Here is a 12,888-nt window from a genome sequence, read left to right on the forward strand (position 1 = left end):
CTACCTTTCTGCCCTTAACTCCGCCCTCAAGTCTATGAATGCGTTTTATGCATAAAGTTATTTATAGAAACAGAACGATTACAAAAAAAAAAAAAGGCCATGGATGCCGTTCTCATAACTCCTGGTCCGCTCTTTAAACACTTAACGGCTTAGTAGTGATAAACCACGGTTAACTAGCATCATAGTCAGACATCATCGGTCGTACCCTGATCCACTGACACTCGGGTGTGGTTGGACCTCCACGTGCAAACGATCTAGCTGTACACGAAGGTCGCCACACGCATGCACCAGTTGATCAGGTGACCTCCGATACTGTTGGCCCGTGCAAGTGTCAGTGTAAGCCTAGCAACTACAGCAAGGGCGGCTGCGCTGAATTTCTATGAAGGGAATAGGAGGCGGTGCTAGGACGTCTCGGAGGACTCTGGGTACGTCGTTGATCCCTAAGAGGCTTCTACACTCGCGCGTGAAACCCTTTAAAAACTACTTCTGTCCTCGCGGCTCTCTGTGTCCAACTTGTCTTTGAAATCACCCGCGGTTTTCCTTCTCTGGCGTCCCCACCTTCCTCTGAGGAAAACTTTTTTCAACTCTCCATCTCACGGCCCTCTCTGACGCAACTTCCTGTTTCCGGCAAGGCGGGACCCATCAGAGGGAGAGAGAGAGAGAGGTTGTGTCAGAGGGGGACGGTCACCGGAGAAGGAAGGCTGCGCGATTGGTGGTGGATGATCTCCGCTATTACTTTGACGGTAGGAGGGGAATTTAAGGGAAAGGTGCTGGATCGCGGACCGGGAGACGAGGGGAAGACATGTTAGATCGGGGAGGGGAGACCAGTCCGTTCCTCTGGTCTCCGATTGCTTGTGAAGAGCGGGTGCTCGGCTTGTGGGAGTATGAGGGCAGCCGAATACGTGTGACTTGGCATCTCTGACTTTGTTTCCTTTTGGAGCTGTACGTGCGTTCATTGTGTTTTGTATATCTGTGCATACACACTGCTTTCTTTTTCCGAAATGGGAGACTATTTCCTGTAGTAGAATTGATTTTGTACTTAAGTATTTTAGCAAATTATAGTATTTAGTTGCTTTAATGTGTCTCGGGCTTCACAATTTAATGCAGACTGACTTGGGATTTAATAAGAGAAGGACAAATAAAGTCAAGTGCTTAAATTTTTAGATCTTGCGCATATACCTGCAGTTTTTGCTAGGGTGGGTAAAATAGGTGTGAATTTGGTTAATATGATATGCAATTCCATGGACAAACTTTCTAAGATACTTTCTACAGTCTCTTCTGTGCTCTGCCCTAGCTCCACAGAGTAGAGATACTCTCTTGCTACAATGGATCTGAATAGCATTGCATATGTGTAGTACTATTACTTCTACATAGTACTACAGATATGCAATGCTATTCAGATCCATTGTAGCAAGAGAGTATCTCTACTCTGTGGAGCTAGGGCAGAGCACACGAGACTGTAGAAAGTATATAAATTGTGAAAAATAAAATACATTGTTCTATAAGAGGTCAGTCAAACTGCTTTTTTTATTAATAATAATAACTTTATTTTTTCTATACTGCCACAATCTTATGACTTCTAGGCATTTACACTGAAGAGAGCTGGACAATCAGTGAATTACAGAATAGAAATAGCGAAAATATCACTGGATAGTCAGCAAATTACAGAATACAAATAGTAAAAATACACATATTTCTCAAAGTTATCAGTATGGTGTTATTAGTTTTAAAATGGTATCTGATTAGGAGATAAATCTGTCAAACAGTGCTGTCTTAATTATTTATTTCCGAAATGCGCCGTAGGTCACCCTGGCTCTGTTGATGTAATTGCCTAGCCAGGTCTGCTGTTTACTAGCTTGAAACTTAAAAGTTCTGTCCAGAAAGGACCTTTATTTGCAATCAGTGATCCTTGGATAGGCAAAAAGATTACAATTTCTGGTTGTCCTAGTGGGGGTGTGTAGCTCGAAATGTGGTAAGAGATAGGTAGGGGCCATTCCCCAAACCAGTTTAAAGCAAATGCAAGAGAACTTGAACATTATTTGTGCCTCCATTGGCAACCAGTGTAGCAGTTTATAGTAGGGACTAACATGCTCGCTTTTCGTTAGTCCGAATATTAAGCGGATGACCGTGTTCTGCACTATTCATAATTTTCTCACTGTTTTTTTAGGTAAATGATGTTGCAATAGTCCAATATGGATAGAACCAATGACTGAACCAGTAGTCTAAAAGATAGAGGGTCAAAATATTTTTTAATGGTCTTTAATTGTCATAGTGCAAAAAAGCACTTTCTTTGCCACCAAGTTCATGTGTTGAATCATGGTCAATAAAGTATCTTGTTAACAAAGAGGGGAGACCGGAAGAGAAATCTCTCTACATCCACTTGAAGTTTGGCAGTCCAGGGGCTCACATCTTATACCTTTAACCACAGATGAAGTAATTGATTTATCTACATAAAAATCAATAGCATAAAAGCATGGAAGCATGTTACATAGTATTTCTCAACTGCAAGGCTTTAGGAGTGTTGTTAAAATATGTTTAAAACTACCAATAGAGCTATGGTTAAGGATAGTTAGTCAAAAATTTTAAAAACATCCTCCAAGTGGGGGAAACTTACAGAATATGGTTTGGAATTTTTTTCCAGACCTTACTACTACTACCTGTCATTTCTATAGTTCTTGTATATGTGTGTAGTTGTGCTGTCTCTGTATATGTGTCTTTGACTTACAGCAATGGTTCCCAAATGTTTTCAGTTTAAGGCACCCTTAGTGTGTCAGTAATTTTTTCACAGTGCCCCTAAATCAAAAGAAATACTTAACGGTTCCTTTACCCCGTAGGCTGGCATATATCTCCTCCCTCCCAATTTGGTATCTCTCTCCTTCCCTTCCCCCAATCCAATATCTTCTCTTTCCCTTCCTCGTGGTCTGCCATCTCTCTGCTCTCTCCTCCCTTCCTCTATCTCTTTCCTTCTCACTCCTCTTCATTTGATGGTTTTCTCACTTACCTCTCCTAAGTGGGTGTGGCATTTCTTTGCCCGTGGGATCTCTCTCCATTCCCCATGCTGCAGCTGGCGATCTTTGGGCCTCTGGCAGTTTAAACATATCACCTTCAGTGGCCCCCTGGAAGCTTCAACTTATTGTCCCCACAGAGGCAGGACGCTGAAGCAGAGGGAAAGCTTTTGTGTCATCACAGGCAGCCTGTTTAGGCTGCTGGTTGCCCGAAGATTGTAAGCTACAGCTTGGGGAAAGGAGAGAGGTTTCCAGTTGGGGGAAAGGAGGTGAGGAGCCAGACTGACAGCTGGCTTGTGTCGTCCTCTGCGGCACTACTGTGAGTTTGCAGGGTGCTGCGGCGCACAGTTTGGTAAACACTGACTTAGAAGGAAAGGAGCAGCTTTGTATATGTGTGTGAAAGAGCTGTTTGGGGAGGAAGAGTTACATTTGGGAAGTGAGGGTTGTGTGGGTGGGGGCAAAGGAGGGCTAGAGAGAGAAGGGCAGAGGCAGTTTTGAAAGGAGGAGTTCCCTTAAATGAAAACTATGTTCTAACATGGTGTGACCTCATCTGGAGTATTGCGTTCAATTCTTGTCTCCTTATCTCAAGAAAGTTATAGTTGCGCTAGAAAAGTTTCAAAGAAGAGCGACCAAGATGATAAAGGGGATGGAACTCCTCTCATATGAGGAAAGACTAAAACGGTTAGGGCTTTTCAGCTTGGAAAAGAGCCAGCTCAGGGGAGATGATTGAAGTCTACAAAATCCTGAGTGGAGTAGAATGGGTACAAGTGGATCGATTTTTCACTCCGTCAAAAATTACAAAGACTTGAAGTCACAGGGAAATACTTTTAAAACCAATAGGAGAAAATTTTTTTTCACTCAGAGAATAGTTAAGCTCTGGAACGTATTGTCAGATGTTGTGGTAAAAGTGGATAGCGTAGCTGGTTTTAAGAAAGGTTTGGACAATTTCCTGGAGGAAAAGCCCATAGTCTGTTATTGAGAAAGACATGGGGGAAGCCACTACTTGCCCTAGATTGGTAGTATGGAATATTGCTACTCCTTGTTTTGTTTTTTTTAAATTTATCATTTTAATTGATCATACAAGCATAATAAACATACTCGATCACAGATTTGTAATTTCCAAGAATAAAATAATCTAACGTGGGAGCCCACAAAAGAAAAAACATTATTATTTAGTCTACAAATAATATGGAGTCAAAGAATGGAAATAAAAAGAAAGAAATAACAATCTATCGTCTTAGGAGCATTCACAAAGGGCGCAGGAAGCTGTCAGTTTGCGCTACTCTTTTGGAACGGCAACAGAACCAATTATGATTTCACTACCTTCTTTAGCCACAATAAATTCTAACAATTGTTTGGGCTCAAAAAAAAGAAAATTTTTCCCACCATAAGTAACACAACATTTTGACGGAAACTTCAAAATAAAGGTTGCACCTAGAGATATGACTCTCGGTCTATAAACCAAGAAGTCATTTCTTCTCTTCTGTGTCGCCTTGGAAAAATCAGGAAATATACGTATAGTTGAACCCAAAAATTGAACATTCATATTTCTGAAATAAGTCTTAAGTATTAAATCTCTATCAAACTCGAGAGCAAAAGTCACCAGAAGGGTAGTCCTTTCCATTACTACATCAAGAGAGCTTTCTAAGAAATTTGTTAAGTCAATTTGTGTACCAGGAACCTCAGTCTGTGTTGGTGTAGAACTAATTACATTAATTTTAATAGACAAATATTGCGCTCTTACAATTGGTGGTAAATTTTCACTAGGTAATTGCAAAACTTCACGCATATATTTGCGAATCATTTCAATAGCTGAGATTACTGGTGAGCGAGGGAAATTCAAAATTCTCAAGTTATTTTTTCTTTGGTAATTTTCAATATGTTCTAATTTCTTCTGAATAACATTTCTTTCTTTAACAATATCCAATTGAAGATTTTTAACTTGTGAAATTTGTTGTTCATGTGAATAATCTCACCATAGTTTTTCAGGGTTCCCTCTTGGTGTTCTACTTTAGAGTTAATAGCAACATTATCTTTCCTCAAAACTGCCACTGCTTTCTGAAGATTAGAATCCATAATTTTCATTGCCTTCCAAATTTCCTCCATACTCAAGACAGGAGGTCTTTCTAACCTTCCATAAATGATTACTTCTCTCCCGATATTCTTTTCTTCAGTCTCCATGCTTGAGATCGGTGTAGAATCTCTGGCTTGATCTTCAACCTCACTGGGTCTCCCAGCCGCTCCTCCAGGGCTATTTGCTTCCGTTTCCTCTATTGGGGACTTCAGCACTGCCTGCAACATGGGACTGGTGGTTCCAGGCTGGCTAGGTGCCTGTCTTCCTTTGGGGCTTAGCACTGCCCCATTGCCGTTAAGATCCTCCATCAAAGGTGGGGGTTCTCCTGATGCTTGCTGCGTCCTCGGTGTAGCAAGCCGAGCCAGACCGTCCAAAGTGGTCTGAACCAACCCCCCTCGGAGTCGCGGTCACTGGAGGCACAGACCGCGTTAAACCTTTCCTCTTTCCCATCATAAGAACTTACACCGCAGGACCGGTAAGTTGGAGAAGAGTCGGTTTAGGACCAAATTAGTCTCGCAGCTCAGCGTGCACGTCTGCTTCTGACGCCATCTTGACTCCACTACTCCTTATTTTTTGACCAGGAATTAGTGACCTGGAGTGGCCACTGTGAGAACGGGCTACTGGGCTTGATGGACCATTGGTCTGACCCAGTAAGGTTTTTCTTATGTCAAGGGTTACAAGGAGCAGCATGGGATTTGAACCCACAACCTCAGGGTGCTGAGCCTGTAGCTCTAACCACTATACCACATGCTCCTCCAAATCTACAGGAAAGAAGATTGAGGTAAGAACCTAATCTTTCTTCCAACAAACATTCACGCTATGGAATTTGTTGCCAGAGTATATGGTCAAAGCACCTTTACGGCAGCCACACGTGATTTCAAAGCTCCGGCTGCTGGTAAGATGCAGATTTAGAGAAATTCCCTGCCGCGAAGGTAGGGCAGGGAGGGAGATGCTCAGGTAGCATCGGTGATTTGAATGGAGGGAGAGAGGGAGGGAGATGCTTGGGCGTCAGCAGTGATCGGGCGTCGGCTATCAGTATGGAGGGATGGAGCACGATCGGTGACCATGTGCATTCCCTCCATTCACTGCGGAGACAAGGCCATTCACCGCTCCACAGGGCGGTGAATGACCTCCTCGTACCCACAGCGACCATTTCTTTTCTCTCCCCCATTTCGGCGGGTTACCCACAGCTAGCCACGGGTAACAACCACCGTGTCATTCTCTAGTAGCAATTACAAGGCAAGACAAGTCCTAGGGCTCTTTTTACAAAGCTGCGATAGCGGTTTTAGCGCACGCTAGAGCTAATGCCAGCATTGATCTTGTGTTGGTTCTAGCCGCATAGCTCAGGTTTATCATGCGCTAAAATGCTGCTTGCACTAAAAACACTATCGCAGCTTTGTTAAAGGAGCCTCAAATTACAAGCTCTCTCTTGCAGGGAGCCATTTCTCAAGATTATGGAAGCGGGGCTTTCCTTGCGCACGGTTCTGTCCTTTCTACTGAAATAGTCTCTGCGTTCCATGTCGGTCAGAAAGTCCATTTGCTTGCCTTTCAGCCTATGGGGTTGAAGTAAAAGGATAAAATATTACATTTGATAGACATCAGGAGAGTGCTTTGCTACCTTGAAGTTAACAATAAGTTTTGAGTCTCTGATCACTTTTTTGTTCTGACCAGCCATGTTAAGAAAGGCTCCAAGGTCTCAATTACCAGAGGGATTAAAATGGCAATTTTCTCCATTATATGGGCTATGGTAAGCAACCGCTGATCGCCTTGAAGGCACACTCCACCAGAGGGGTGGTTACCTCATAGGCAGAGATTTGGGTGGTCTCTCCCATGGAGATTTGTAGAGCAGCAACATGGTCTACTCTTCATATCTTCACCAGGTTCTATAGATGTGGCAGCCAGGAAGGGCACTGCCTTTGGGTCCTCAGCATAAAAAGCAGGCTCAGTAGTCCCACCCTAGACTCAGGAGACTGCTTTGGTACGTTCCTAGCATTCAGGACTACTAGAAAGAAAGAGAGATTATGTTCTTATCGTGATAATCTTCTTTCATGTAGCTATGCCTAGTAGTTCTAATGCCCCACCCTGTGAGTGGACTTTGCCTGCCTTTATTTTAATTTCAGTCTGTGTCTGACTGTGAAAAATTTCTGTCTCTCAGCTAAGCTGGAAAAAAGCCAGGGGATATCGAGTCTAGTTTCAGAAATTACAAAGACTAGGGGACACTCGACGAAGTCACAGGGAAATACTTTTAAAATTAATAGGAGGAAATATTTTTTCACTCGGAGAATAGTTAAGCTCTGGAACGCGTTGCCAGAGGTTGTGGTAAGAACAGATAGTGTAGCTGGTTTCAAGAAAGGTTTGGACAGTTTCCTGGAGGAAAAGGCCATAGTCTGTTATTGAGAAAGACATGGGGGGGAGACACTGCTTGTCCTGGATTGGTAGCATGGAATGTTGCTACTCTTTGGGTTTTGATCAGGTACTAGGAACCTGGATTGGCCACTGTGAGAACGGGCTACTGGGCTTGATGGACCATTGGTTCTTATGTCAAGGGTTACAAGGAGCAGCATGGGATTTGAACCTACAACCTCAAGGTGCGCTGAGCCTGTAGCTCTAACCACTACAGGAAAGAAGATTGAGGTAAGAACCTAATCTTTCTTTCAACAAACATTCAAGCTATGGAATTTGTTGCCAGAGGATATGGTCAAAGCATCTGACATAACTGGGTTTAAAAGAGGGTTGGACAAATTCCTAGAGGAGATATTCATAAATTAATTTATTAGCATTGTGAGATCTACTTGGCTATCTCTTACCCCTGTGGAGGAACTGTAAGCAATGGAAGTATTCTTTGATTTGTAAGGTTCTTCCTAGTGACCTGGATTGGTTTTGTTGGAGACAAGATGCTGGGCTGGTCTTTGCCCAGAATGGCATTTCTTATGTTGCTATGATTGTGATACCATTCCAAGTTCTTTTTAAAGTATGTTTGAGTATGTGATATGTTGTACACATATGCACACACTTAAAAAAAAATGTCATTGCATACAGTGCTCTGTGCCAGGTATATACAGACATGTCAGCACAAGAATGTAGTAAATGATTAATACAGATAGGACAGATACATTGGGTGAGATGGAATTTCCTGCTTAAGAGTTGGAATCAGATTTAGAAATATTTTTTTCTCTTCCACACAGAGAAAATCCTTTTATATCGCAGACATTTTTTTAACCTCCATGGTGTCATTTGTGACAGTTTAAATATAGAATTGTTTCTCAGCAGTAATGAGATGGGCCTTTTGAATGTGGTAGGGCCTGGAACTGTAAGACATTAACGCCTGGAGTATTGAATGGTGCTCTTGTGGTCAGCACCATTTGTGTTTCAGGATGATGACTTTTTTTTCTTGAATTTATAGGTTCTATTACTTGTGATAGCCTAATATCCTATGTACCAGTTATTTATACTTAGCTCCTCAAAATATTTATGTAGAAATATATGAATATTGTTAACTGTGTATGGAAAGAAGAATTGTGAAGTATAAAACACAAGACTGGAAATCAGACAAAGCTTTGAATATTTTCTGTAAACAGCAGAATTGACAATTGGCTACTAGTTCTCCTAGTGTAAATTTTGGAACGTGTGCAGCCCTTCTATAAGTTAGCTCTATAGCTGGCGTTCTCAGTGCAGTTCTTTGGACACACCCAGTGAGTCTGGTTTTCAGGATACCCACAATGAATATGCATGAAATAGTTTTGCATAATGAAGACAATGCATGCAAAAATGTTCTCATGCATGTTCATTGTGGGTATCCTGAAAACATGACTGACTGGGTATGTCCCAAAGATCAATCCTGCTATGGAAAAACATCTGTTGCATATGAACAACAAGCTTTTTACCCTGAGAATCAGGACTGAATACAGCATATAAGTGATTCATTCCAGAGCCAAAGGTCTGCTCATATTCTTATGTACACACCATTATTCAGGAGCAGCTTGCACAAAAAAAGGTGCAAGAGTTGCAATATCACACAGACAGATTGTTCTGCACAGTTCAGTTAAATGCAGTCTCATTCTGTAGACTGATCTAAGCAATAATGCAGTGTTAATTTATGAATCGAAGACTAGGTAAGCTACCTTGCAAATGATATCCTATGAATCAGACCTACAATAGCTCTGATTTGATGAGATTTCATTCTAGAAGTGAGAGGAGCACAATTTGTTTGCGCTCCAGTTCTTTCATAAATAAAAGGTTGACCCTTAATGCTCCACAGAAATAAAAATCTGATAAAAACAAAAACACTGTGGAGAAGATGATGTTCAAGATGCAGGATAAAAGTTCAATCCAATAATCCACAAAAAAAAATACCTAGGACCCAAATCATTGAGGACTATGGAAGTCTCAACCGCGCAGTTTTGCCCAGAGTCGTTTTTAGCCTCTGATCCATGAGCTTATGTAGCAGGATCTTCAGGGACCCATGAGGAAGACAGTTTGGTCGAAACACAGACCGTATTGGGTCCGTAGTCCCCAACGATTTGGGTCCTATGTATTTCTTTTTGTGGATTATTGGATTGAACTTTTAATAAAGCCTGCATCTTGAACATCATCTTCTCCACAGTGTTTTTGTTTTGGATGCATGATGGCTAATTTGCTATAGATCTTTTGGTGACTGCAATGCCAGTTTTCTTGGGGTTAGAAGGACATAAGTCTATAAGTGTTGCCATAATGGGACAGACCCAAAGTCTATCAAGCTTAGTATCCTGTTTCCAACAGTGGCCAATCTAGATTGCAAGAACCTGGCAAAAACTCAAATAGTAGCATTGCTCTATGCTACTGATCCCAGGACAAGCAGTGGCTTTCCCTATGTCTGTCTCAAACAGCTGAATAGATTTTGGTACTTTTGAGGTAGTGTGAATGAGAGCTCATTTTTTCAATCTAGAGCAGGGGTCCCCAAAGTCCCTCCTTGAGGGCCTAATCCAGTCGGGTTTTCAGGATTTCCCCAATGAATATGCATGAGATCTATGTGCATGCACTGCTTTCAATGCATATTCATTGGGGAAATCCTGAAAACCCGACTGGATTAGGCCCTCAAGGAGGGACTTTGGGGACCCCTGGTCTAGAGTGTGGAGATCATCTTGGTTTAGATTGTTTTGAGGTTTCAGGCAGAAAGTAGGAAGTAGATAAAAGCTTGGCATGAGTTTAGAGAAACACAGTTTAATCATAAACTGGAAGACTCATAGTTATCTATGGCTTAATTAGTTCACTAATTTTTTCTTACTTAGGTGACTTCTTCTGGTTAGAGGACTTCTAAGTGAGCTATTTAAGCAAGATAGACTCATCAGCTCAAACAAAGGTTTGTAAGGGATACAAGTATGATGATGAGGTCTCATGGTACAAAAGGTTTGCAGTTTGAGATGAAGTCCATACATGAATTAAGAAATGAGTGAACAATGGGAAGCATAAGGCTTATCAATCTTATGATAGGCTGGAAGGGCTCCGAGATGTACTCTGATGGAGAAAGGTGAGGTCTCAGATGATGATTTCTACTTGCAGGCTTTGTTGGTTTCTTTGGCAGTTAAATACCTTATATACCATATACAAGTAAATCCAGAGTTGTCTTGTTTAGGTGCTATTCTCATCAGTGCCATAGCATAGCTTCATGAAGATATGGTAAATAATAGACTCTGGCTATGCTGAAGTTGCTTGAGAAGGTACAGCCAGTATTGTATATTAGAAAATGACACGGTGACTGTTAGCCACGGGTAACCTGCTGAAACGGGGACGTAAAAAAAATGGTCACCGCGGGTACAGGTGAATGGCCTTGTCCCCGCAGTTAACTGAAGAAACGTGCGCAAAATCTCCGATCACACGGTCCAGCAGCCTCTTTCCTCCCAATTGTGGTTCGGGCATCTCCCTCCCTCCGTCTCTTCCCCTTACCTTCACTGGCTTATTTAAATTTTCTCTTAACAAGCAGCTGGAGCCTTGAAGTCACTTGCGGCTGCCGGAAAGTCCTCCTCTGACACAACTTCCTGTTTCCGGTTGTGTCAGAGGAGGACTTTCCTGCAGCCGCATGTGACTTCAAGGTTCCGGCTGCTTGTTAAAAGAAAATTAAAATAAGCCAGGGAAGGGGAGGGAGGGAGATGCTTGGACCACGGCGAGAGGGAGGGAGGGGGCTGCTGGACCACATGAAGGGGGGGGGGTGGAGAGGAACAGATGCTAAAGGGAAATGGGGAAGAGAGAGAGGGGAGAAGATGCTGAAGGGAAATGGATGCAAGGAGGGGGGGGTTAAAAAAAGGGAACATGTTGGATTGGGGAGACAAGATACCAGATCTGAGGGGAGGACAGGAATAGAGAGATGCTAAAAACCACCTGGGGGAGGGAAGGAAAGATGGAAGGGAAGATACCAGACTATGAAATGAGTGGAGGGAAGAAGATGAGTGCCAGACCAATTGGGTGAGAGGAGAGAGAGATGAAAAGGAGAGGCACAATAACAGCATATGGAAGAGGCAGAGAGAAGGTAGACAGTGGATGGAAGGAATTGAATGAGTAGAAGATGAGGAAAGCAGAAACCAGACAACAAAGGTAGGGGAAAAACAATTTCTATTTATTTTATTTTTGCTTTAGGATAAAGTAGTAAATTAGTTGTGTTGATAAACATTTATTAAAAAAAGCCTTCCAGCTGAAGATCTTTCTCTAGTTCGGCAGCCAGAACTTTGGAATATTGTTTCTTTTTATACTTCAATAAAATAAGTTTAGTATAAAACTATTTGAGGCTTGTGTGGATGGGATCAGATGGTTTATGGGGACAGGATGGAGATGGAGCTGATGGGATGGGGACGAGCTCACGGGGACGGGGACAAATTTTTTCCCCGTGTCATTTTCTACTATATATGTTCCTGGTGCAGGAAGAACCCTTAAATCAGGGTGAACCTGTATAGAGTTCAAATTAGAGAACAGTGTTTCAGGGGAATGTGCAAGTGAGACTGGGGAGTCCTAAAAATAAATAGTAGTAATTGTTTAAAATCCTGTAAATATTCTGGATGGTTGAAGTTTGTGTTGAGCATGTACATTGAGAGAAGGACATGACAGTTATCTGAAGACAGCTAAAAGCCTTTTGATTGGCTAATTGCTCAAACAGTAGGTTCAAAGAGGAAGTTTAGCTGAGAAGGTATGGAAAGAGTTGGTGAGTTAAATTCTGATTTGCTTTTTTTTTTTTTTTTTTTTTAAAAAAACCAACCAAACAACAAAACCCAACCCCATATGAAAAACAGCAGTGTATGTGTGTGCTGAGAAATACTGATTCCCGAATAAAGTATTCTCCTTGGATAGGAAAGGTGGAAGATTTGTGAATGTCTGAGGATTTGGTTTAGTGAACTTGCTAAAGTTTAGACTTACCAGTGAGAGAGAAGTATACATATAATCCTCAATTACTGAAATTGGATGATTTAGCTTTTTCCTTCTGGCTTTAAGCTGTTCAGACCCTGTTGAATTCTATGAAGCTGTGGGCTATGAGAGAGGGTAGGGGTTAGGAAAGGCAGGGGAGATGCTGGACAGGCGGGTGAGAGAGAGAGAGTAATGTTGAACCCAGCCTTGACATACATGGGGCACAACATTTTTGAACATTTTTATTCCTAATACTGCCCTTGATTTATACACACAAGTCAGTAGGAAAGCTATATTCTATGCTGCTGCTTAAAAGTATTATTGATGCATTATGACGGAATAGCACACTTCTCTCAAGAAAGGCAGGCATGTCCTTTTTCTAAGACTTAAAACAGAATGATTAGTCACAGTTGATATTCCACTTTCAGCCGATTTAGTCCA

The 12,888-nt window shown here is 42.0% G+C and overlaps 1 protein-coding gene across 4 annotated transcripts in view; it reads left to right on the forward strand.

The window, feature by feature from the left end:
• The first annotated feature begins 294 nt into the window (after positions 1-294).
• The window catches only part of ACVR1 (activin A receptor type 1), a 147,226-nt gene continuing 134,632 nt past the window's right edge, over positions 295-12,888 (forward strand). The window contains exons 1-2 of one of the 4 annotated variants that reach the window (XM_033945143.1): positions 485-743; positions 10,347-10,417. The gene's annotated coding sequence lies outside the window, so the exon portion shown is untranslated. Of the gene's footprint in view, positions 426-484; positions 744-796; positions 943-10,346; positions 10,418-12,888 lie in introns of those variants that run through there. The other 3 variants (XM_033945142.1, XM_033945141.1, XM_033945144.1) reach the window with 3 other exon arrangements.

Source organism: Geotrypetes seraphini, chromosome 5 (assembly GCF_902459505.1).
Source record: "Geotrypetes seraphini chromosome 5, aGeoSer1.1, whole genome shotgun sequence".
In the NCBI taxonomy this organism is placed as follows: domain Eukaryota; kingdom Metazoa; phylum Chordata; class Amphibia; order Gymnophiona; family Dermophiidae; genus Geotrypetes; species Geotrypetes seraphini.